General features: G+C 40.4%; 1 long non-coding RNA gene across 3 annotated transcripts in view; it reads right to left on the bottom strand.

The window, feature by feature from the left end:
• The window catches only part of LOC116665825, a 584,469-nt gene extending 564,822 nt beyond the window's left edge, over positions 1-19,647 (bottom strand). Inside the window, exons 1-2 of one of the 3 annotated variants that reach the window (XR_004322543.1) lie at positions 19,474-19,647; positions 10,843-11,008 (exon numbers count right to left, since the gene is read on the bottom strand). This is a non-coding gene — a long non-coding RNA (uncharacterized LOC116665825). The remainder of the gene's footprint in view (positions 1-10,842; positions 11,009-19,473) is intronic. The other 2 variants (XR_004322542.1, XR_004322541.1) reach the window with 2 other exon arrangements.
• Positions 19,648-19,660: the final 13 nt, after the last annotated feature.

Below are 19,660 nucleotides of genomic sequence, written 5' to 3' on the forward strand. Positions count from 1 at the left end.
CACAGGGGACTATATTCAATTTCTTGTAATAACATGTAATAGAAAAGAATCTGAAAAGAAAATATATATATATGTATGTATAGGTATAACTGAATCACTTTGCTGTACCCTGGAAACTAACATTGTAAATTAACTACACGTCAATAAAGAAAATAATAACCAGCAAAAAAAAGGTTCATGCTGTATAGCGCAAGGAACTATATTCAATATCTTGTAGTAACTTATGGTGGGAAAGAATATGAAAATTAATATATATATGTTCATGTATGATGGAAGTACTGTGCTATACACCAGAAATTGACACAACATTGTAAACCAACTGCACTCCAACAGATACATATATATACGTAATGAGGAAAACAGTACCATTAGAAGTACTAAAATGTTAAAAAAAAAAAAAAAAATATATATATATATATATATATGGAGAGAGAGAGAGCGGGTTAAAAAAAAAAACAGGAAATTGGAAGACTGCTTGCTCTTCCTAGTATCTTGTATGTCAAGAATACAAAATTCCCCAAACATCCCTTGGGTTATACTTAAAATTATGGGCTCTGACTTGGGACAGTTCTGGGGTGGATCCCAGCTCTGGGACTTACTGTCTGAACTTAGGCAAGTTTATTTATCTCCCTAAACCTCAGTTTCATTGTCTGTAAAATAGAGATACAAATGGTATCTACCTAACGCACACGGCTTGGGGAGAATTTAAGAAGATAATGCAGATAAAGTAGTACTTAGCTCAGAGCATCAATAAAGATTAATTAATATTATTGCTTACTAGTGATCATTCATGAATGTATTAGCATATGCTAGAAAAGGATGAAGTCTTATTACCTAGCCAGAACTAAGCTCAAGGCCCCAAACTACATCAAAAAGGAATGAGATGAGAGAAGTGGATGAGGGTGACCAAGTTCACGGACTGATGCTTAAATACTTTATTCTCAGACAAGCGCCTCAGCCTCTCAATCACCGCCTATTTGTTCTCATAGTACAAGTTATTCTAACAGGCTTAATTATCTGGCTTCCAGTTCCAGAACAAATTAGAGGAAGCTAAATTGATGGGAGAAGAGAACTGTACAAACAGACATGTCGTCATCCCTAATACATGTAAAATGCTCTGTTCCCACCCACCCAGCCCTCTATGTCTCAAGAGTTTACACCTCCATTCCCTTCAACGTTCCTCATATAATATGATTTCAACTCCCTTTGTCACTTTAGCTCTCTCCTTTAAACCTACTCCATTTTTTAATATCCCCTTAAATCAAAATTAAATGCAGTGTTGCATGTGTGGCTTGGCCAAAAATTATTGGAGCTCAGTCTTTATGAAGGGGTCACAAACTCAACCACTTCCAGAGACAGTGAGGTCTAGTAAATGAGAGAAGAAATCAAGCATAACACAATAAGAAATGGTGTCTCTTATGGTGAGTAAATAAAGAAGAATTGCCCAAAGGCATCCTTGCATCCATTACAAAAATACCCAACAGCCTGACCCAGATGACTTGGGTAAGCCGACTGGGACACGGCATTTGAGCCCAACAAGACTGAAGGAAAGAATGAATATTTCAAGCTTGGGGGAGAAGTGTCCCATCCTTCCCTTTGGACACAAACAAGGAAGGATGATTCGCCATCTTGCTCTTTGGTGATACCTTAGAGATGTGAGAGAAGCCCCATTCGGAGAAAGTCAGGACTGGTAGATGAAAAGAACCCACCCCCCGGATGATGTCACAAATTGCTGAACTGAAGTCCTGGGGGCACCCTAACTCTTGACTTAAGTAAGAGAATAAATGTTCTCATTGTTTAAGGTAGTCTGTGTTGGGGATTTTCAACTTGTCCTCAACAGCGTCCTAGAAAATACAGAATTCAAGCTTTAACATTTAAGTATTGTAATAACCAAAAAAGACCTGTAGTTTTCCAGAACCCTTGGACTCTTAACACGTGGGATGTGCTCTAAGTGTAAAATACTAACAGAATTAGAAAGACTTAGTATTACAAATATATAAAATATCTCATTAATATACCTTTTATATTGATTGAAACTTGAAAAAATATTTTTGATGGTATGTTGGGTTAAATAAAATATACTCATAAAGTTAACATCACCTGTTTCTTTTCACCTTTTTTTAACATGGCTACTAGGAAGCCTGAAATTACATATGTACTCCTGTTGTATTTGTATTGAACAGCACCGATCTAGTTATTGGACTCCTTCCAAGCAGCCTAAGGATATTAAGTCTCATGAAACTATTTACTCGTATTTCACTTACTGTCAACAAACATCTCTGCACTTTCCTTATCCCTTCTTGTGCTAAGTCGTTTTTCTCCATTCTGCTTCCTGTACAGTTATTTTCTCAGCCTAAGTGAAGAATTTACATTGATCCTAATTACAGCTTATCCTAAGTCCGCTGTAATAGCCCTGCGGCTCACCACAGGGTATGCTGGAAATTTGTGGGGGCAGTTTGGGTTGTCACGTGATGAGGCAGGGCACTACTGTTATTTAGTGAGCAGGGGCTTACATGCCTCATAGCAGATAAAAGAACTGTCTTGCTTCCCCCAGGACATTCTTACAGATGAAAAAACATGCTTATATATATCTGGACAGAATCGAATTCCACTTCAGTTATAAATATAGTTATATTTTTACTCAGAGTTAATGTCAGTTAATTTTCCAGAAAAGCAACTACTGTGCAAATCAAGGGAGAGATATGCTTTGTTTCATTCAGAATAAAAGTTACGCACCACTTTAGAAACTCACATCGTTTATGAACAACACCACTACTGGGATTTGCGTCACCAGCAGAGTTCAAGTGCGTCTGAGCTGGTATAGTAAGGCAATTCTATGCATATGTGCTCATACACTTATCTCAGCCTTATTTCAAAATGTCCAAGAGAAAGAAAAAGCATCAGCACGATTCAGTTGAAGATTGTCTTACTTCTGTTCGATCCACATGAATTCATGATACCAGAGGCAAGTATCTGAGTACAGTCAGTTCTGACACAACACAATATATGCCACCTCACCACACAAAATCGCATGATAAAAATCACAGGGCCTACAGGCCAAGTGGAAGGAAGCCCACGGCACTCAAAAACTTCAACAGTGACACATCAGGAAAAAAACCTAATAAAAATGGCAGCGCAGTTTTACACCTGCTAAATGATAAAGGGAAACGTTAGCCCTATGATAAAAGTGGCCTGCCACCTTGAAAAAGACCTGAGGTTTGCTTGCACAGGTCTGGGTAATGGAAGGGCTGCAGCTTGTGCTTCTGTGATGTGGAGGAAGCAGTGTGGACTGGATGGGAAGGCAAGTCGGAACCCCAGATCCAGGTAAACTGAGGGGGCTGGTTGATGTTTGAGTCATGTGCATACTTTGTTACGTTTGTTGCGTGTTCTACAGGCTGAATTCACTCACTTGGGTGTGATTCTCTGTGTTCCCCTGGTGTTTCCTGTGGATGAGATCACGCATAAGCTAACAGAAATGCTCAAATCGCTCCCCAGTAGAGCAGTCACGTTGGAACAAATTCACGTTTTTAAAACCAGTATGACAGCAGAGCTGGCTGTACTACAGTATGTCTCCTGGTGTCATCTTAGTCTAAAATCACTCTCCTTTTATTTCTCTGTTACATTCATGGCATTACACTGATGTTTGGGGATTACATACACGGGTAGCTTATATTGTCTATGACACTCATTTCACAATAATGGAAGTGGCATTACAAAACATTTTCTATAAAGAGGGCATTGGGTCTGGGAGGACTGAGAGACTTGGTTCCAACCTACTGGGTGGTTGTTAAAGAACTGCTGTTCTATGCATTTGTTCTTTCTTCCTCTTTAGTGAGTGTCATCCACAGATTTGACAAGTGTGTCTCCCATCGTGCCATTCAAATTACTGAAGCATTTTTTTTTCCAGGATAGGACTAAGAAAGAGTTCAGGACATGCCACTAAAAATCAGCCACACTTCCATCAACCAGCACCCAAGACATTCATTCAGTCCCAAAACCACCGAACTTTTCATATCTGCCCATCTTGCTCAGGGGCTAGCAGAAGAAATCTTGCCCAGGGCCCTTCTGGTGTTTAGTCAGCCCACCCTGCCTGCCACACTCACAGAATCCTGCAGTCTAAACTCCTCACCAGTGAGAGAAACACACATCACTGAACTTTTCTGGAAATGCTGGTGCCTGCCGACGTTCCTCTTAGAAAACGGTACCCTGAAGGGAAACCAGTGCTTTGGGGTCTGATCAGCATACCAAATGTCACCAGATGATCATAACATCTACTTTGTTTTTTGCTTTTATAAATGGAGACTTTTCAAAAGGAAAGGAAAGTGATTCTTGAGCTGGCGCAACAGTTTGCAAATCCAATCACCCGAGTATCATTTTAAAATACATATTCCCAGGTTCTACTCCAGATCCACCAGGTCCTACTCCAGATCTGGAGGTGGGTCCTGGAAGCCGGTACTAAGAATGGTTTTTATAGGAGTTTCGGGTGTGGAGCAGTCACGCTTAGAAGTAAGCATCTCAATCACCATCTACCCCTTTGAGTAAATAAATCTCGAACGCCAATACGTGCAAGCACCACGCTAGAGGCTGGGTTTCAGAGCCGTAGTTTTCAAACTTGTAAGAGAGACATGAAATAATACAAAGTAATGACTGTCACAGAAGGAGCAAGTGTTATGGTAAAGCAGTTTCTCAACCTTTTTCCATTCTCATCACCCTAAAATCAAGCCTTTTTAGATATCTTTTTCCCAATCTCCCTCCACCATGAAATTTTATATACTGTATATCTGTTTATGTATTGTATATAGATCTGTGTTTTATATGTAGAAAGAATAATATTTTGTTCCCCCCAAAAAGTGAATTTTGCCCCCCTGGGGACAACATTGACCCCACTGAGACTGCATGTGATCAGGGTTTATAAAAAGGATGGTGGGAGTGCAGAGAAGAGGGTGACTCACTGCCTGGGACAGTCACGGAGGGCAGAGGAGGAAGTGACATTTGAACCACGTTTTGTAGGATGAGTAAGATTTGCCGTCTGGGAAGAGGGAGAGAGGTGGTCCTAGAAAGGACAGATTCTGGGCATGTCTGCCAAATGTTTGCACAGCACTGCGTGCTCTGAGATCTACACGTCCACAGAAAGACTGGGGAATTTTAAAACACAAATTTCAGTCCAATTTTAGATACAAACTGACTCTTATGAAGCATCAAATCCTGGAACCCTTTTGGGGGTGAGGGGCACATCGGGAGCAGCAACTGGGAAGATGTCAAGTTATTAAAGGTAGGTATTGGGTTCCTTTAATTTCAGCCTATGTCTCAGATGGAAAGACTCCTGAGTAATAAATAATAGAGCACACTTTGGGCACATTTCATCCACCACACTCCCAGACACATTTCGAATACCATTCAAAGCGAGTCGTGAAAGCTCTGATTAATATACAACACAGAGCTCTCTCTACACACTCTCAAGGGTAAAAATACTGCTGAAAAGCCAGTTCTTTTAAAAGCTGAGCATCTAACACCACCTTGTGAATGATAATAAATGGCAGACTAAGCCAGAAGGTAGACTGGCCTCTGCCTGGGTCTGCAAGTTCAGATACACAGAAAGATACACCAGTCATTTGGTCAAGATGACAGGCTTGTCTTCCGGTGAGACGAGATTTCCTAGGAGACTGCTGGTATTTCCCGATTCCGGCCTGGTCAGCAATAGCCACCCCAACTTTCTCGGATTGCTTTCCCTTTCTTTTTTCCGTAATATTTCCTATTCAAGCTGCACTAGGAATGTGTATCGATTTGCTATTAAAATAACGTGGCTGTTATTTTCCCTAAGGTCAGAGACGTTGAGGATTTTTCAGTTTCCTCAAGTCCCTCCTGGGCTTCATGGAGCTTGCCAGCCACTAAGAGAGAAGGGCTAGCACCGAACTGCAGGACTAAGTTCAAATGTGGACACAGCAAGGAAGAATTAAACAGCACTAGACAAAGGCAGGAAACGCAGCTTAGAACCCACAAGCGCACGTGCACAGCAGGACGCTTCGCGCTGTGCGGGACGCCACGGCAAACACAGACTGACAGTAAGGGTCAGGAAAGAGGGGAGAAGGCCAGCCCTCCTGAAAGAAACATGACAACACTTGTCTTCTTTCACTATTACAATTAGAACTCCACCCTTCTGAATGAGTACTGTCCAGCATTAGAGGAATTTCTTAACAGTCTTCATGGGTCCCAAAGAGAATTATGCAAGGATATTACAATATCGTCTGCAGAAGAAAAAGTAATGATCCAAGGGCCCATCGCAAGGGGATTAGTATACTGTACAGCACAGGGAACTATATACAATATCTTGTAACTTACAGCGAAAAAAATATGAAAACGAACATATGCATGTTCATGTATGACTGAAGCATTGTTCTGTACCCCAGAAATTGACACAATATTGTAAACTGACTATCCTTCAATAAAAATATATATATTAAGAAAGGGGACTAGTTACACGCATAGAGTCCTTCTATGCAGTCTTCAAAAGACTAGGCTAAGGCTGTAGGTACTAATACAAAAGTACATCCAAAACATATTGGTGGGTTCAAAAAGTGACATGGAGTGTTCTACCTTCATGTGTAGAGTGTGTGCTTCCATTTGTGTGGCATTTACGGAGAGGAATACAGGTTCAAGGAAGCTCGCACATAACACAGACCCCCTCTGGAAGAACACGCAAAACGTGACGGCAGCAGTGGCCTCTAGAGCTGGGAACTGGGTGCGTGAAGTCAGGGGTGGTAAAGAGACGTGGGTCATTACACCTCCATTACTATCGTTGGAAACTCGTCGCATCTGGTGAGGGAAAAAATATCTCCATCATCTATGGGGAAAAGCAGTGTTAACCAATGATAGAAACCACTCATGTCATGTGCCCTCCACCCCAAGTGTGTCTGCATAAGCCAATTCTCTACATGCTTAGAAGCAAGGTAAGTGGAATGAGATGGGTGGAGAGCAAGGTCCAAATACCACTGGGACGAAGTAAGGAAGTAAAGATGGGGCAAAGGCTCATGTGAGCAGCAGACAAAGTGCTGATCACAAAGGCCGGAGGATGCACTTCCGGTGGGAAGAGAGAGGTTAGGGGGTATGTAGACATTCTGTTGGATAAAACTGATTCACCTAATGAAAAAATGGCTCCCTTTTCACGTCTCTTTTTGTTCCTCAGATATAATAAAAGAGGAAGTCTCAGCTGGGTACAAGTATGTCTTTCTGAACTCTGGACACTCTCCTGGAGTTTAAATTTGATAACAATGTTTTGACTTAGTTATATTTCTTTTCCCTCATATCCTTCTTAGAGCAAGGAACTCAGGCTTCACCATTCACAGTCGTGAAACAAAGCTTTCTTCTACAATAAATGTCTTTAACTTTAGTCTTTAAAAATGAACCATTTTCTGTGAAAATATATTAAGTAACACAAGAGGTACAAGGGAGATGTCAAAAACTGTGCATGTGATACACAAACGACTGTAGTTTAGGAAGCAGCGACTTGAAAGAAAAATTACCCTCAGCCTAGACCAGAGAAGCCACACGGTTGTGTGGTTGTGATTATTGTTGATTTTTTTATTTTCATCCCACTGAACGAGCACTGGATAAAAATGAGGGAGTTTTTTTCAGGAAGCAGCAGTTTCATTCTCACTGCTGACGGTATTTTACGAGAATATCATTAGTTTGCTCGAGCCGATTCTTTGGATGACTAAGAATACTTAGCACCGAAGGTGCAGGCGCCAACTCCGAAGGCCTAATTAAAAGGACCGTTCTTGCCCCAGTGCGTAACACTAGCCCTTTTGTTAGCATCCCGTGAGAAGAAACACCTCAACTGAAATCACATTTTCCTACTTTCTCCCTCTCCGGTTCCCACCACTTTTTCATTAGCTAATCCCAATTAGAACACTTTTTTTTTAATAAAGCCATAAATCTCTGCCACTCTCAATAAGCATAAATCATATAGTAAATAACCGTATTCTGTGTCTGTCCAGGAAAATCAAAACCTTCTTTTTTTGATTTCCAGCTCATGGGACTCAGAGCTGCTAAGTCAACACTCAGGCCTTTTGATTTGGGTTTTTCCTCCTCTCCCATCTTTCATTCATCTTAAAAGCAACGCTTCTTTTAGGAAGAAAATTACCACCAGTGAATGACCTTCTCTAAATTTAGCCACTGTCAAGTCATGCTTTTTCTTCCTATTTGTGAGCAATTTAAGAGAGTGGGGAAAGCCTGATCATTGTGTTAAAATCTACCCCTGCCATTTCCTGGCTGAATGACCTGGGACACTCATGCTGGCTCAAACCTGGGTTTGTAGCATCAACTGAGGACACAGAACTCACAGGATTTGTTTCAAAATAAATGAAGAAAGTTCATAGACAAGGCTTAGCACAGGGCCTGGCACAGAGTACGTGCTCATTAATATTAGCTGTCCATACTGAATAAATAAAGGTGGTAGGTTTTTTGTTCCTTTCGTGGTCAGCAACTGCTTAACCCAACATTTCATATGTTAAACTAATTAAAAGAAACATACCTTATCCTGTGATTGATTTTCAAGCTCATTTATTACTCATTTCTCTATGGTTTAATCTAATTAAATTGAGCAGCATATCAAATATTGATTTTAATAAAATCTCGATTAAGATTCGAGCAATTATCAAACACAATTTTTCATACCACTCCTGCATTTCAATGGAACCAACCTGGAAACTAATTTGCTTCTAAAATAAAGAAGTGATTTTTACACATATATATACCTCAGGCCATTTTCAGAAAAGAAGAAAAAAGGGCCTCTCTGTCTTTTTATTAGCAAAGAGATAAGCAGCAATGTCTGACTAGGGTTTTAAAAAGCTTAATCCAGTTAGTCACCTCATTTCCAATCAGTAGTGAAAGGGTGAAAACAAAACAGAATCAAGTCCTTTGATAAACGTTAATTTAGCATCTGCTATGTACAAAGCACTGTCCAACACAAGCAGAGGTGAGGAAGAGCTAATCCTGTAGCCTGTTTTAACATGTATGGAAGAATTCCACACACACGAAAGTCTATAGTTTCATTAAGTAATAACCAGAGAAGTACATGTATTCCAATTCTTGAAATTACTCTGTTGTGGAATTTACGTGTATAGGCTCATTCTTAGGAGAATATGATGTGAATGGGTTGGTATAAATGATCAATAGTATCATATTAGCAATTAACCATGAGTACAGGACATTTAAGAAGTTAAGTTTTAGTTTGATGGTTTAGTGCTTAAAAACATCTCCAGCCAATCGCTATTGCAGCAGCACCACCTAGAGGATTCTGAGAGGTATCACAGGCCATTTCCCCCCTACTCAGCTCTTCTTCCTATTTAGGCAGAAAGAAAAGGAGCTGCTGCTTTCCAGCTCTTGGGTCACGTAAAGCAATTGAATCCACACCATTTGGCACCTTCTTAAATCTTGAAATTTCCATGGAATATCTACATAAAATTGAATATCCTCAGAATCACAACACCTTTGGGCAGAGGGCCCCAATTTTCTTTCTGGAGGGGGAGGCAGAATTGTGTGTGTCCTGGGACATTATGACATGAGCCGCAGCTGTCCCTTCCCCAGACACACACCCCCTCCTTATTCTGTCTTGATCCCAGACAGGTAAGCGCCGAAGCCGACTGGATATTTGGTAACATGTCAAAGTCTTCTTCTAGTGTTTATTTAGAGGAGTTGAGAAGAAATTAACTTTCTATTGTTAAAATTGTTTACACCAGCAGATCCACTTACTCATTCCCTTCCACTGGCCAAAGCTAAATCATTGTTCTGGGAGTGGGGTTGGAAGGGAAATGACAAAACACTTCCCATTTTTTATAGTCCTCATTCTCTCTTTCATTATTTTTTGTAATTTTTCTCCACCAGGAAATGGCTTTGGAGACATATTAAAAGGATTAAAATTTAGATAAGTCAGCTCTTCTAAGAACCAGCACTCTCCTCGTGTTATTTGGTTCAGAATTTCAGCATACTTTTCCGACTCTCAGCTGACTGCAGCCTCAAAGGGGAAGGGCAAAAAAGGCACATTAATTTTGGCTAGGGCCAGTGAGGCGCCAATGGAGCCTTCGTCTTTGTTGCCACTGGAGGGCGCTGTCTGCCTCAGTGAGGGGACAGATTCACAACTTGCCGGGCAAGGCATCAAAAGTAGAAATCTGAGTTAATCGGCACCTTCCCAACTGCATATGTTAAGTCAGGGTTCGTACCTAAACCCACTAATAAAAGGTGGGGGGGCCAGTGGCTCATTCATCATGATTCTCTTAATTTCAGGTCATTACTTCAACCCAGTTTTCAAAAGAGAACTCTTTTCCCCATTCTCTACGCTAAAGCCATAGCTAGGCTTTAGGTCATACCAAACTGCAATAATCTTAGTTCTCTGAAACATCTTCATTTTCTCACACATACTTTTCCCTCTATCTTGCCTATTCACCAAACGAGCGTCTGAATCTCCTCTGACTCAGCTTAGATATCCCTAATTCCAGGAGCCCTTCCAGGACCCCTCAACTCCAGGTCAAGATGACCTCTTATATGCAACTTGTGCTTCTCCCATGGAGAGACTTGATGTACAGTTTTGTAATTACTTGTTTATCAAGCACATCCCCGCTGGGCTATAGGTGCTATGACAGCAGGGGATCCTCCTACCTTATTCACAGGCGTATTCCCTGCATGCCCAGGGTTCTGGCTCAACCACTCCATCAGTATTTTTGAAGGAAGGATTGCCCGGTGGAACATGATTTATTTTGGGAAGGACTCCGAGGTTCCATACACTGTCTCCATCTGTTTGCCTTCCAAACACCTGCCTCAGTCCCCACCACTTCACTTCCCTCTTACCTTGTCCTCTTAATCCCTACAGTGGTCAGAAGAAAGGCCCGAGATTCCACAAGGTAAGCTGTTTCTTGCTAATCGAGGCTTAAGTGCAGTTCCGCTTGGCAATCTCTTCACCATCTCCAGACTCATTCTAGGATCCACAGACTACCCATCTCAATCCCCGAGTCAGCTGCAAGAGAAGTGGTCAACCAAAATATTTACAGGAGGGCTCCTTCTGGGATGTCTGGTGTACTAGGTTGAAGCAGCAGTCGAATGGGAGGAAGATGAGACACCTCCCCTTCTCTTTCCAAGCAGATTAACAAAGTCTTCTTGTTTGTATGCAGTTAACATAACAGCACAAAAGGGAGACAAGGCAGATGACTTTGTTTCTGGCTGGACAGCTGACTGCGTCCCTGGAAGGACTACAGTATTTTGGAACCAGGTGACTTGAAGAGTAAAAAACAAGCACTCAAATACAGAGTCAGAGCCATCCTGGGAAGTTCCAGACTGGTATGAAATAAGATTTACCACTCTGGGTTCTTATTCTGTTAACTGGCTTCTTTGTCCTAGAGACTATACCTGCAAGCCTGCCAAACTCAAGGGGTCATTGCAAGGACACATCAAAGTGCTTGGAAAACTATGACCAGCTAACAAAAAATAAGAGATGAGAGATTATTAAGTGTTAATAAAAGGGCCACAGACTTATGATTCACCCAATAGCCATTATCCTTAGTTTTTAAAGGTCTGGAGAGAATACTTCACGGCTTACATCCTCACATAGGTTTAATTAGGAAATAAAACTTAGAGCAAAATTAGCCTAACATACACTAAATGATAATCAGTATATCCTGAGAGTAAGAACCCGGCAGAGACCATTTAGGGTGCAATAAAGGAGAAACAGCATATACATAGCTGTGCTGTTTTGTATTCATATTTATAATCCTGTGGATGGAAATACACATGCAGAGTAAGATGAGTAAACATTTTTCAGCCAATTACCTTAGATAAAGCTCACAGTCTTTTTATTCACTCGTAAAAAAAAAATGTTTTTTTTTAATTACTGGAAACTAGAAAAACATAGGATGAGAATTTCCCAGAACAGACAAAAGATATCAAGCCAGTTTCCAGGCACAATGAATGCTTAGCAGGGTAAACACAAGGAAAAACACACAAAATCAAACTGCAACAGACGAGTGATCTAGTGCCTCCACATCTTTGCTGGCATTTGGTGTTGTCATTATTTTTTATCTTGGTCTTTCCAACGGTAATAGTAATAGTGTAATGCTATCTCGCTGTGGCTTTAATTTGCACTTCCCTAATGGCTAGTGATGTTGAAGATCTTTTTATGTGCTTAGCTGCTATCTATGTATCTTTTTTAGTGGAATGTCTTTTGCCCACTTTCTAACTGGGTCTCTTGGTTTTTTACTGTTGAGTTTTGCGAGTTCTTTAATTATTTTAGATACTAGTCCTTCAGCAGACATATGATGTGCAAATATTTGCTCCTAGCCCATAGCCTGTTTTCATTTTCTCTTAACAGTGTCTTCATAGAGCAAAGTTTTCAACTTTGATGAAGTCTAATTTGTCAATTTCTCCTTTTAGGGACTGTGTTCTTGGTGCTAAGTCTAAGAATTCTGTGCATTTCTCAAGGATATAAAGATTTTCTCCTATTTTTTTTCTTAAAGTTTGATAGTTTTACATTAAAGTTTGTGATCCACTATGAGTTAATCTGTGTAAGGTGTGAGCCTTAAGTCAGAGATTTTGTTTGTTTGTTTTAGTTGGTTTGGCTTGGTTGGTTGTTGGCTTAGTTGTTTTGTTTATGTATGTTCAATTTCTCCAGCACCACTTACTGAAAAAACTGTCCTCCCATTGAATCCTCTTACACCTTGGCCAAAAATCAGTTGGGTGTATTTCCATGAGATTATTTCAAGTTTCTCTATTCTGTTACTTTGATCTGCGTGTTGATCACTCCATCAGTACCACAGTCTTGATCACTGTAGTTACATAGTGGATCTTGAAATTGGGATAGTGATTCCTCGAACTTTATCCTTTTTTCAAAATTGGTAGAGCTATTATACTTTATTTGCTGGGATTTGGCAGGAATTGTGTTAACATTGTACATCAATTTGGAGAGAACTGACATTCCCCCCATTTGTGGAATGGGTATTGAATTCTGTCAGATTCTTTTTTGCATCAACTGATTAATCAATCGTGATTTTTTTTCTTCTTTAACTTGTTAACATAATGGATTACACTGACTGATTTTTGAATGGTGAACCAACCTTGCATCCCTAGGACAAACTCCACTTGGTAATGATATATAACTCTTTTTAGTTGCTAATTCTATTGCTAATATTTTTGTTAAGGGTTCTGCACACTCATTCATGAAAGAAATGGGTCCATAGTTTCCTTTTCTTCCTTTTTTCTGTAATGTCTCTGTTTGGTTTTGCTATCAGGGTAATGCTAACTTCATAAAATGAATCAGGAAGTTTCCCCACTTCTATTTTCTGAAAGAGATTGTATATAAATCATGTTAACTAATCTTCAAACATTTTATAAAATTCTCTAGTGAATCTCCATTTCTTTGGGGGAATTTTCAAAGTATAAATTCAATGTCTTGAAAAGGTACGGGGCTATTCAAATTATCTATTTCATACTGGATGAGTTTTTATGGTGGGTGATTTAAAGAATTGGTCCATTTCATCCAAGTTGTAACTGTATATATGCAGAACTGTTCATAGTGTGCCCTTTTTTATCTCTGCAAAGTATGTAGTGGCATTCCATGTTTCAGTCCTGATACTGCTAATATGTGTTTTCTCCCATTTTTGTTTTTGTCCATCTTGCTTCAAGTCTGCCAATTTTATTAATCTTTTCAAAGAACCAATTCTGTTTGATTTTTCTCTATTGTTTTCCTATTTTAAATTTTATTGATTTCTGCTATTATGTTTATGATTTACACTCTTCTGCTTATTTTTGGAATTATGTTCCTCTTTTTCTAGGTTCTTGGTGTGAGAGCTCATGTTATTAATTTAAGATGTTTTGTATTTTGTAATGTAAGAATTTAGCACTATAAACTCCCCTCTTGTCACTGCTTTAGTTGTGTCCCACAATTTCGATATATTGTATTTTCATTTTCATTCAGTTCTGTGTATTTTTTTTTATTTCCCTTGAGATCTCCTCTGTGACTTGTGCATTATTTAGATATGTATTGTTTATTTTCCAAGTGTTTGGAGATTTTCCTATTATCTGTCTGTTACCGACTTCTCACCTGACTCCACTGCAGTTGGAGAGCATACTGTTTGATTTCAATTCTTTTAAATTTGTTGAGGTTTGGCCCAGGATGTGGTCTGTCTTTGTACATGCACTGTGGGCACTTGAAAAGAGTATGTATTCTGCTGCCATTGGTTGAAGTGCTCTATAAATGTCAACTGGATCCTATTGGTTGATGATGTCAAGTTCTTTATCCCTAGTGATTTTTCTGTGATTCTCCTATCAGTTGTTGAGAAAGAGGTGCTGAAGTCTTCAACTATCATTGCAGATATGCCTGTTAATCCTGTCATTTTTTGCTTTTCATAGTTCACAATTCTGTTGTTTGGTGATTACCTTTTTAGATTTGATATGTCTTCTTCATGGATTGACCATTTTATCATTATATAATGTTGCTTTCTAGATCTGTAATTTTCTTCACCCTGAAGTCTACTTATCTGATATTAATATAACTACTTGCTTTCTTTGATGTTTTCATGATATAGCTTTTTCCATCCTTTTATTTTCTACATGCCTATATTATATTTGAAGTCAATTACATATAGACAGCATATAGTTAGGTCATATTTTTTAATCCACCCTGAATCTCTGCCTTTTATTGGTTTATTTTGACTGTTTATATATAATGGAATTATTCATATGCTAGCGTGGGCAGTCCAGGGTCTCCATGTGGACTTCATTGAAACTGCTGGGGGCAACTAGTTAAGGTCCAGCGGGATGAAAAGTACCAACTGCCTACGCAGCTTTCTCTGACAATACCCTAGTGGTGACTGGGCAGATTAGCGCAAGGTGGGAGAGAAAGTCTATACTCTCCACTTGGCCTTTGCTAGTGTTTAGCTGGAGTAGAGTGGATATTTTCTAAGAGTTTCTATCGTGTTGGCTGGCCCTTTGCTGGTCCTTTGGCTGGAGAGCAGGCATTTGTTGGGTTTTTTTAAATTTCTGTGCCTGTCGGCATTTCTGGATCACCAGCTTCCTCAGTTCCTGGTCTAGAATATATGAGGCGAAAAGAAAACCCAGGTAACTTACAATCGCATCATTCCTTGAGTCCCAAGGTCCCTGGGCAATCTGCCTGATTTACTCTGTCAAAGTCTTCTTGTGTTTATATATAATTTCCAAGGGTTTTAGTTATATTCAGTGGGACAAACAGGGAAAAGTACATCTAATCCATCTTTCCAAAAGCAGAAATCACTGGTCACATTTTAAAAGAATTCTAACGATCTCTCTTTTCATCAGTATGCTCAGACTATATCCGCTTAATGTAATCGTTGATGTGTTAGAATTTAATTCTACAGTTATGCCATTTGTTACCTGATTGTTCCATTTGTTTTCCTTCCAACCGTTTGCCCCTTTTCTCTTTTAGATTATTTGAACAATTTTTAGTATTCCACTTTATCTATTGTACTGTTGCACTGTATCTGTTTGTGTACTTTTTCATTGACTGCTCCAGGGATTACATACCTTACTTTTCACAGTCTACCCATAATCAGTACTTGAACACTTCAAGCAGAATGTAAGATCCTTACCCTCAGGTAGGTCCCTTCAGGCTCCCCACTTTATGCTACGGTTGTTTTACATATTACATTTACATACTTTGAACAACGTTTTGTTTTCAACTATCAAACGTATTTTGAAGACTCAAGAGAGGAGGAAGTCTATTACAGAGTTCAGCACGTTTTTTCAGTAGAGTAAGTACTTTAGGCTTTTCAGGCTATACAGTGTGGGAGCAGTGACTGGGAATGGCCACGTGGAAGCTTCTGGAAAGTGCAGTGTTCTGTTTCTTGGCCTGGTTGGCGGGGGAGGTCACACAGGAGTTTACTTTGTGGTAACTCATTGATTGTACGTTTTGTTTTGTGCATCTGACCTTTGTTAATAACTCAACCTAACTTTTTTGTGTGTGCATGTAACTTTATTGTGTGTTATACCTATCAATGAAAGTAATTTTGAAACTAAATAGATGAGAGAGCTTGAAAAAATATATATATTAGAGACCTTGGGACTGGATAATCAGAAAAAAATGAGGGGTACATAAAGTGTATGGGATTTATTGCTCCCTTCGGCCCTTTCTTTTTTACCAAAATTAACAAGCCAGGAAATATTCAGTTTTTCCTCAGCCCTGAGATACTGAGACCATCTACTAAGTGCAGTGCACAGAGATGGGAAATGCTTGCTGGAGCCAGAAGTTTAAAAATGGGATTTGTGAAAAAAAATGAGATTAGAGGTAAATGAGTTACATCACATGAACATTCTAAGAGAATAAATGGAGAAAAGAAATAAGAGAAGAAAGGGAAAGATGTTCTTTAGTGAGAAAGTCAGTAATACGAATTCTGGATTTTTTTTGTAGGGAGGGCATGAAGGAAAAGGAGGTTGAAGAGAAGGTAGTCAAGAAGGGAGAGAGGAGAGAAATGAGAAGGAAGTTGGGAGGAAAAGGTTACAGAAAGAGAAAGGTAAGAAGGAAGGAGAGAAAGAAGAAGAATGGATGGAATAAGGAAGGATTTACTAAAGAAAGGAAATGACGCAAGAAAGAAATGTGAAATGATCCATACTGGGCACCTGATACAAGCCAAACATTTTGCCCACATAATAGCATTTGCACCTCACATCAATTCTGTTAGGTATTATCTTTCCTACTTTATAAATGGGGAAACAGAAGCTCTGAGAATTCATTTTCTCATGGAAACACACCTGGAAACATCAACCCCAGCTGTATGTAACTCCAAATTCTGTGCTCTAGGAAACCATTTAACTCCAACAGAGGATTCTTTTATGGGAAGTAAATGCTTATGCTACACTTGAGTCCTGGGAAGAAGTACCATAGAGGCTGTCTTTGCCTAATAAGAAGCATAAAATGGTTGACCTTCTGAAACCCTGAATCTGTAATCCTGTAATTCTATGGTATTGGGTTAGTTTGTTAATACTTACTGATATCAGTGACATTTCTAATTCTGCCTCAGTATTAAGGGACGTTTTCGAAGAATCTAGTGTACACTTCTTTGAGCAAAACCAGGAGGGTACTAGAAGTTCTGTTCAAGTTGACAAATACTGCCTTATCTTATGAGAAAATGGGCACAAAAATACATTCCATGGCTCAGTTTTCACTATCCACCAACAAGCAGGAAAGCCAAACTTAGATCTGTGTGGTAATCCCAAGAAAATCCCAAGAGAAAACTCGAGCTCATGAAGTTACCTGATTTCTTCAGAGCAGAGAGCAGTAACAAATTACCAAGGAGACAGACCCCAAGAGGAAGTCATCTCACTCTGACACAATTACACGTGAAGAACAGTAGACTTTGTCTTCGTATCTACCACAACTTTGAGAGTCGCTTCAGAGTACTTACAAAAAGTGTTATTCATTCATTCTTTTGCTTTAGTTCAGTTATTTAGCATTTACTGTGGGTCAGAAGAAGGGGTGAGGGGATGAATGGGAGAAGGAGGCAAAGCAGGGTCCCCATGTCCTGAGGATGGGGCAGGAAGCATGACAGACACTGCCAAGACACTTCATACAGCACAGCTTTGGATATGCATTCTAGCCCCCAAAAGGCATAAAAATTAAACCAAGGTACCTCCACGTAATAATTAGAAGTGAAAATCGATAAGGAGAAAATGGCTCATATTCTCCTCATTGATTTCCTGTGTACACTGAGTCAGACTTGACTGTTGGTTGGAAGTCAGTCTGGCTACTTCTCATTACTTTTTCAGCAGTTGGGTACTCCTGTCAGTGCCTTTCATGCTGGAGTCTTGCTCTGCTCTAATCACAGCTGTCAGCTATTGAATGAGCTTGACACCCTGATTCCAGAAACCAGGAGATTCACACTCCATGCATATGCACTCACTATTCGATGCTGCGATAAGACTTCCTCCTTCATTAACACTGACTGACACCAGAGATAATACGGTGCACTGCCACTGATTTCTATGAGCAAAACAAATGGCTGCACCATCAAGTAGGACTCTCCTTGATCAGAAGCACCCAGAGAGCCCAAGAATCAGTGTTTGTACAATTCAGTGAGGATTGCTGTAAATGCCTATACTTGTATTACTGGAAAGCGATATAGGCAATCAGAGCAGAGCTAGATCTGCCCCCAACACACACCAGGCTCCTCCCCCACAATCCTGACTTCCAATTCCAAATCATCTTCCTTGGGACTTCCAAATGTGGAGCAACAAGAGACATAAGTTAGCTACTGTGACTTGGCTTTTTGAAAAGTATAAGTTTCTCGGAGAAAAAACCAAAATGACAGTGATCACCTCCCCCACAAAAAAAAATTTTTTTTGAAGCAGAACTAGAGTTCCTCAGAGTGCTTCTGTACATATTATCATAAAATGATAGAATCCAAGTTGAAATGGATCATCTAGTCCAAAACCATGAAGGTCAAAATTGTTGCAGAGCATCAGAGCACACTGACAAGGACCTACCCAGATTCTGGCTGACATTCCTGGCAATAAGCACGCTTTGTTTGGTGTGAGACTGCTTATTGGAAATAGACGCACACGCTGAATCAGTACTACAGGGAGTCATTATAGCAAGGTCCCTGTGGAGATGCATTCCCACTTGTATTTAGTGCATGAAGTTTAGTGATCAAAGCCCTCTGCAAACCTCAGGACTTCATTACTACCGCAGCCACAAAATTTTCCCTCTGTGCCTCACACATAGTCGGTCTCTTCCTCCCAGACAACAAAGATATATCAATGCTCTCCAAAAGATGAAGTGACCTCTGCCCATCCCTAACTGATCTTCAACTTCTGTTTTCCTCCATCATCAGTTCCTTAAGTACCCAGTGGACTCTTCTACCTCAACGTGAAGAACCTCCAGCACTACTACCTGCAATTTTTCAGCAATTCAGAAACGTGGGCAAATGATTTTCTAATAAATAAATAAAGATCCTAATGGATTAAACAAAACTGCTGCTAAGTAGCAACTCTCTGAGCGAAGAGCAGCTTGGAGGTGCTACAACTACAGAACACACCGTGGAAGACAGCGCTTAACATGTTTGTGTGGAGGCGGTGTAAATTAATGAGTATATATATGACTGCACTCACTATTCGATGCTGCGATAGACTTCCTCCTTAATTAAAAAAAAAAAAAAAAAAACTGTCCTTGGGGGTCGGGGGAACAACCCTGTCAGCGATGCATAAGGCAGCGCTTCAGGAAGTACGCCGAGTGTCACAAGGCATTGGAATCCACCACCAAGTATCACCCCCGAGTCACACGGACCCACCCCGGTTTCTTTGCTCCAGAGCACGTATCACACTTGGACAGTATTGCTTCGTTTGTCGCATTTCGTCTGTCTCCCCCGCTAGAATGTACCTCAGGCCCGGAGGAGAGCCCGGTATGTGGCAGGTGGTCAACAAATGGTTCTTAAACGAGGAAGTGACTGTTACACGAATGCGTACCTCAAGCAATGAATGAATGAAAGGACGAACGAATGACCCGGAGCCCGGCCTAAGCCCCTCTGCACTCCTCGGCCCCAGCGCCCCGCGGGCCGGGCGAGCCCCAGGTGGGCGCTCGGGGCCACGGGCCCCAGCCTCCGCCTACGGCGGCCGGGAGGCGTCAGGCCAGTTCGGGGCGGAAGAGCCTGCC

This window comes from Camelus ferus, chromosome 9, assembly GCF_009834535.1.
Source record: "Camelus ferus isolate YT-003-E chromosome 9, BCGSAC_Cfer_1.0, whole genome shotgun sequence".
Lineage (NCBI taxonomy): Eukaryota > Metazoa > Chordata > Mammalia > Artiodactyla > Camelidae > Camelus > Camelus ferus.